The following is an 8014-nucleotide window of genomic DNA, read 5'->3' as shown; positions in this document are numbered from 1 at the left end:
ATAAATATTTTTTATTTATAAAAAATATAAAATTTATTAATTATTTTTTGTTATATTTTTAAATTATTCAAAAAATATTTTGTCCATAATATCTTATGTATATACACCATTATTGCTGCATATTTATGTCAGGTAATTGTATCGTATTAATAAATGATTTCGTCTTTACGGTATAAATATTTGTGTGAACTTAATTAATGAAATTTTTTACTAAACAAAATAAAAAAAATGTTTTAATTTGAATTGATGTCTCTATATTAGACAAATAGTCAATAATACAAATAAGTGCCAAAAATATGATAGACTATTCGATTTTAAAAAAATAAAAATTCTGGTAAAAGAAGAATGGTAAATTGTGAAAAAGAGGCAAATAGTCTTTTTGCTAAGAAGGATAAAGACATAATTGGGACAATTATAATTGTGTAAAGTCATGATATAATTGAATATCTAAAAATGGTCAAAATGATGAGATCTCAATAAACTATGTCTTTACAGAAAAAAATAAAATTGAAGAAATGATTATTGATGATATATTTGCATATAATGTACCGCTAAATATTATGCATAAAAATGAGTATCCTGAACTAAAAACTGTCGAAAAATGTCGACGAATGGTTGATTGGCGAAAATGAAAAGAAGTCATGAAAAATGAATTATATTCACTTGCAAAACGTGAAATCTTTGGACCTGTGGTCTGAACGTTAGAAGGTGTGAAATTTGTTAGAAGCAAATGGGTATTTGTGAGGAAACAAAATGAGAATAATGAACTTGTACGCTATAAAGCTCGACTTGTAACACAAGGTTTCTCACAAAGACCTAGTATAGACTATAAGAAGACCTACTCTCCTGTAATTGATGCAATTATCTTGAGATATTTGATTAGCTTATCTGTATATCATAAGTTAAATATGCATCTAGTGGATGTGGTCACCACTTATCTATATGAGAGTCTCTAAAGGAATAAAGATATCTGAATCATCCAAAGAGAATTCTCGAAGATTATACTCGGTTAGATTGCAAAGATCTTTATATGGTTTAAAACAATCTAGATGGATGTGGTACAGTTATCTTGCAGAGTATTTGATGAAAAAAGTGTTTAAAAATGATAATATTTGCCCATGTGTTTATATAACAAAATTACATATAAATTCATTATAATTATTGTGTATGTTGATCATGGTTCTGAAAACCAAACCGGACCGGCTAGTTCAACCGGAATAACCGGGAACCGGTCACCTAACCGGTCCGGATAAGGTCAGAAACCGTCTGGCAAAAAATCGATAAAAAACCGGTCGAATCGGCGATTAACCGTTGAACCGGGTGAACCGTCCGATTTTTTAGCGGTTTTTGGTTTGAAATTAAAAATGCTAAACGGCGTCGTTTTGTCTCTTAAAAAAAAAGAAAAAAAAAACCACCATACGGGCAGTACAGAAGGCTCCCTCTTCCTTCACTTTCACAATTCACACAACCTAAACCCTATCAGAGAACTCAGACAAGAGCAACCCCCACCAACAGCTGCTTCTCACCCTCTTCTCCTCATCGTGGAACATCGCCGTCGCTCGCGCCGCCCACTTTACCGTCGCACATCGCTCATCTTGTCGTCTCGCCTCTTCAGTCTCCGGCCTCTGCTTATCTTGTCGACTCACCTCTACGGTAAGCACTCCTCGGCTTCTCCTCTCCTCGTTGACGCAACCAGCGTTGATCACTCCACCCACATCCCTCTGTCTCCGGTTTGTTTACTTCGTCTCTGTCGCTAGCTCGCCGCCCAAATCGCCTCTCTGCTCGCCTCTCCGTTCTTCGCGGCCAGATCTGAGATCTACCTCTCCCAATCCAGCGTTATCACGGCGGCCAGATCTGAGATCTACCTCTCCTTCCCATTCACCCACTACTCCATCGATCTGAGATCTGTTTATTTTTTCTTAATGCAGAGTTCAATTTTTGAATTCTAGAGGTCAAGGGCATCCCTAGGTAAGCTTGGAAAGAAGAAGAACATTTTTTTTTTGTATTTTGTGTCTTAAGACTTGTTCTGATGATGTTCTCTATCAACATTTGACTTAATTATATGGATTGATGGCTTGATGCAGAGTTCTTATTTTGCTTTTCAATTTTTTTATTTTGTTAATTATATGAATTAATTGTTATGTAATTCTAAATTTTACTGAATATAAATTGGATTTTGAATTTTGCTATATAAGTTCAAAATTCTGCCCTATTGAATTTTGCTGAATATAATTTTTTATTTTGAATGCTGGATGAATTGATATAATCTTCTGGGTTCTGAATTGTTATCATTTTGAATTTTGCTATAATTGTTGAATGTAATTTGTAATTTGGATTTCTAGATTTTGGATTTGGATTCACTTCTGAAGCCATGACAAATTCCTCACCCCAATTCAATCAATCATGGCATTCATGGACATGTTCCTGCATTGAAGTATTTTTTCTTTTGTTAATCTCTCTGTATGTTGTGTTCTCCTTGGCTAGATAAAGTCACTCTTGGTATGGTAGAAATTTCTAGAATTAGATAATTGTTGAGAATGTAGTTTAGAGGATTTTTTATTTTTATTGGTACCATTTGTTTCTAAATAATGAAGAGATACTGTCTTAATTATTATGAATGTATTATTTCTATTAGTGTGTTTTTATTGAGCATCTTAATGTACTGTTAGTATTTTTAAGAAAATTATTAATGTCTAATTTTGAGGTATAACACCTTTTAGTCTCATGTTGAGGTATAACTTTAAAATTATTTTCATATTAAAATTTTTAGATTTAGAAATTATTAAATTTAAATTAAAAATTATATATTAAATTTTTAATAATTTTATTTATATTTAATTAAATCGGTTAAACCTCAATTGAACCTCAATTGAATTATTGAACTAGTAAATCAGTTACTTCATCGGTTTATTGACCGATCTGGTTCTCACAACCTTGCTATGTACCAATGACATTTGAATATATATATATATATAGGTCATTTTTTTCCTATCAACTTTTATTCTATTTTTGGATAGAATTTGACTGTTGTCAGTATGAGAAATCTTTTCTTTCTTGCTGTTGTGGAAATTGGAATCCCTAGAACTTAATTTGTTTGTACTTGTTCTTTGGTTATCAATTGTGTCCTGAATGTATTGTTGTTAATTTTTATGACCTATAGGTATGTGATTTTGATGTGGGCTTCTCTCACTTTCTTGTTTGTTACTGATTAGTTACAATTAATTAGTTTCTAATTTTTTTTCAAGTACTCTTCTTTTCTTTGTTTTCTGAAACTCTAGAAACTTGTTTCTGCATAATTAGTTTGGTGGGTTTGGACTCTGAGTATTTGTTTTGAGAATTGTTGTTCATTATCTCGGTAAGAACTTGTTAGAAGTTAATTAAAAAATTTTCATTTTAAATTTTATTTAGAAATAATTAAATTTTCAAAGATTTTATTAATATTTAATTAAACCGGTCACTTGACCGGTTCGATTTTCAGAACCTTGATGTTGATAACTTAAATATCATTAGATCTCCTAAAGAAATTTCAGTGATCATAAATATTCTGAAAGAAGAGTTTTAGATAATAAAATATTGGAAAAACCAAATTTTGTCAAGACCTGCAAATAAAGTATGTAACAAAAGGGATATATGTTCATCAAAAGATTTACATAGAGAAAATGATAAAGAGATTTTTTATGAATGAATCACACCCAATAAGAACTTCAATTATTGTTAAATCTTTAGATGTGAAGAAGGATCCATTTTGACTAAAAGAAGAAAATAAAAAAACATTTGGTCCTAAATTACCCTATCTTAGTGTCATAGGGACATTAATATATCTTACTAATAATACACGTTCCAACATAGCATTTGTCATAAACTTATTAGTAAGATATAGTTCCTCTCCAAGACATTAGAATGTAATAAAAAATGTGTTTTGATATCTTTGTGGAACAATTGATATGAAATTATTTTATCCTTATGGATCTAAATGACAATTGGTTGGCTACATAGATGCAAGTTATTTATCTGATCTCCATAAAGGTAGATCCCAAACAGGATATTTATTTACACTTGGTTACATAGTTATATCATAGAGATCTACAAAGCAAAATATAGCCGCAACATCTTCCAATAATGCTGAAATATTTGCAATACATGAGGCAAGTCATGAATGCTATTGGCTTAAGAATCTGATCGGATATATTCAATCATAACGTAGGTTGTCTGATAAGAAGATAGCTCCAATAACATTGTAAAGATAATGCAGTGTGTATTGCTTAGCTCAAAAGTGGATACATCAAAGATAATCTAACGAAGTATATTTTTCCCAAGTTCTTCACACATGATCTTCAAAATCAAAGAACAATTGATGTTCAATAGATTCGTTCAAATGATAACTCAACAAATTAATTCACAAAGTTACGTCTAACACCCTCCTTTGAAAAATTGGTACACCAAATCAGAATGCATCGATTTTGAGATCTTAAGTGATGTTACTAACTGGGAGAGAGACTATACTCTTTTTTCTTTGATAAGATTTTTGTTTCTATTATATTTTCTTGACAAGACTTTTAATGAGACAGTTCTCATCACAATAGAATATTATACATTTTTCCTTTCGAGAAACTATAGGGAACAATGTTTTTTTCTGAACAACCAAACAATAGGTAAAAAAAAAGTTAATTTTAATTTTTAAAATCAAATTTTAAATTAATTAGGTTTAATCATAATATTGAATCTTTTTTTATTTTTGAATATGATGGTAATCAGTGGCTAAGGGAATGGGGGTTGAATCTTAGCCCCTTTTTGCTGAGTAATACTAGCTGCCTTTCAAATTAGCTTCAGGAGATTTTTCTGCGTTTTGTCTCATAACCAGATACGAGACATTTTCTTTTTGTCTCGTACCCAGCCAGGAGATATCTTTCAATTTTGTCTCCTTAGCAACAGAAACTGAAATGGAGTAGAAGAGAAAGAGAGAATCACACCAAGAAGTATCCTAGTTCATCTGCCAAGTGCAATGCAGCCTACATCCAGTCTTCATCATAACAATGATGGAATTTCACTATAATCATCTTAATTACAGACACCAATTCTCCCTAGGAACTACCCTTCCTATCCGGGACAAGTCGAGAATCTATCCCCAACCCTGAACTTGACTTGGTCACCTACCAAGCTTTCAACTGCTAAGTGCTAACCCAACTTGCAAGGGGATTCCCACAGAATCATGATACACAACACATAGATGTACAAAGGACCTCTAAGACACATAAGGCTTTTTCTTTAATTTTGTACACTCTACCTTTTTTCACTCACTGGTTTTTTCTTACAAACCTCACACTGTTTGTCTTTTTTACCATGAGACTCAGACAAACAAAACTAAAGAAAATACAAAATGAAACACATTGAAGGAGAAGAACTTTTGTTAGCTTGGGTAGCTATGAGAACCCTGTACTTTTTCTCCTTGTTTCAAGCCTTGGCGGTTCACCTTTATTATAGAAGGAGAAGCCTCCAAGGTTGAAACGGTTCAACCGAGCCAACTTCTTCTTCTTCAATCATCAAATCGGTTCGGACAGAGAGAAGAGAGAGGGAACCGAAAGTTAAAACCAACATGCAATTACCTCTCTCTCATCCCTTTTCTTCAAACTTCATCAATCTAAGCCTTTCATCTTGACTTGGTCCCCAAAACGGATTTCTGACCCTTGATGAATGCTTGATCCTTGACAGCTCCATTTGCTCCACTTCTGCTTCCTCCTCCACGTAGCTACAGTAGCTACCTTCTGTGATGGATGAACAAAAAGTAGAGACGAGCCATACCCCAGGGATCTTCTTCTCTGACCGAAATGGATTGCTTCTATTTCTAGGTATAGAGATCTTGAGATTTCCTCACCACATCTTACCTTTTGTGGCAAGAATCTTAGCCACACCATATTGTAGATCTTCCTTTTGCAAGGGCCATCATCACCTTGGCCATTTGCCTTTTCATAGCTTTTGTTCTTCTTCCTTTGATAGCTTGCTTCTACAAGCTTCTTCCCTGTCAGTGAAATGATACACGAAAACTAGAGAGAGAAGAGAGAGAAGAGTGAAAAGTTTTTCAATGTAATTGATGAATGAAATTAAAATAAATTAATTTCCCACTCCCCATGCTTAGTAACGTGTGAGAGTAATAAAAGCCATCAAATCAATTTTGAATTTTATCTCTCCTATTATCAATACAATTAAATCCATTTAATTAACTTTAAATTCCATTCCAAAGTGGGAGTAGGTAACTGTGAAAAGCATGCACCATTGCTTTCATTCTTCTTCCAATTTCGGACCAAGCCTTGTTGGTCTTTGTAACAAAGATTAATTGGGCTTTGCTAACAAATTTCTTGGCCCAACTAAATAATTCAGCCATATGTCATATAGAATTTTTGTACAAGGTTGAATGTATTTTCTTAACATATATGAGCTTTAAGTTGCTTTATGCCCAATGACCAAGATCTGCAAACAAAACAGAAATTATTAACTAAATAATTTGAAGCTTTAAAAACAAATTAATAATTTCTAATATTTTTAACAATGTTTGATCATCACAATGAACTTGAAGTTTTCCAAACTCAACAGAATTTTTTTTTTCAAATGACGTCACCTTCCGTTTATTCACACAGTCCTCCCATTTCTTCTAGCTGTCTGCTGTTCAGACCTCCGCCGCTATGCGTTCACAGTGTGCCGCCGATCCACCTGCACAGATCTCATTCGCCACCAGAAGGAGAGCCATCGCAAGCTGCCGTCCGTCCACGAGGTGCGCGGCCGGCTGCGAGTGTCGTTGTATTGCGTTACACGTGCAGCTGCCGCAACTGCTCTCTCGCAATCCTGCGCCACTGCCGCCACTGCTGTATTGTGACCCCGGTGCCCTCGTAGCTACTGCCTCGTTACTTATTTCTTATCAACTAAATCAGATGTTCATTTTACTATGTATGCAGATGGTTCTTTTCATTCTAAAGTGGATGTTTATTTGGGTATACCATTGGTATTATACTTGATTTGCTTGATTCTACATGCACATGCTCCGTAGGTTTCTTTTGTTATGTGATTTGGATTAGGTTTAGTTTAATTTTGCTTGAAATCAAGTTGGGTTTGAGTTACACCATTTAAACATGGTGCACAGGTGGTATTTTGGACAACTTATTAGTTGTTTCTTATCAACTAAGGCGGATGTTCATTTTACTATGTATGCGGATGGTTCTTTTCACTAAGATGTGGATGCTTATTTGGGTCATACTATTTGGGTGAACAAAGCAACAGCATGCGATGGAAGTGGCAAAGACACAATGCAGCAGCGTGGAAGCAAGGGCAGAGGTGCAGCGTTGGAGCATCGGCAGAACAAGGCCTCTGGCTAGGCGACGGTGCGACGTCACTCGTGGGTTTCGAAAGGCAGAGCAGTGGTGCGCAAAGAATAAGGAGAAAACGCGACTGCACAGTGGTGACACAGCGGCAGTGGTGCAGCGTCTGAGCAACGGAAGAACTGCGATTCTCCTCGACGGGTTAGCGATGATGGGCGAGAGCGACGCTGGGAAGCTTCGTTTCTGGTGATAGGAAAGGCGGCGGTGTAGTGATGCAGTAAAAAAACAGAGTTGATATTAGGAATAGGTAAAAACGGGGTTTAAGTTAGGAAAAAAAGTAAAATGAGAAAGTGAAATTGAAAACACGATAAAATAATTATATTGGATGTTATTTTCATATTTAGTGGACTTAGGATGTAATCTATTATTTACAGTGTTTATAATTTTTGTTATCTACCTAACGAAAGTATTTTCTTTCACTAAAATTTTTTTTATTAATTTTTTTTGGTAAAATTTTAACGAAGCATATCCTAAATAGAGATAAAAAAAAATGTGACATATTATTTTAATTGAAAGAATGTTATGGTTCGTATGCCTCACTGCATCACCAAACCAATAATCATCCAAATTCGTCAATTTTACCTACACGAGTATTCTTATAAATAGACTAATAAGTGACCACACTTCATACACACCATATTTAACAC

The sequence above is a fragment of the Arachis ipaensis genome, chromosome B03 (genome assembly GCF_000816755.2).
Source record: "Arachis ipaensis cultivar K30076 chromosome B03, Araip1.1, whole genome shotgun sequence".
Classification (NCBI taxonomy): Eukaryota; Viridiplantae; Streptophyta; class Magnoliopsida; order Fabales; family Fabaceae; genus Arachis; species Arachis ipaensis.
The sequence above is the reverse complement of the archived record's forward strand: the minus strand, read 5'-3'. Positions refer to the sequence as shown.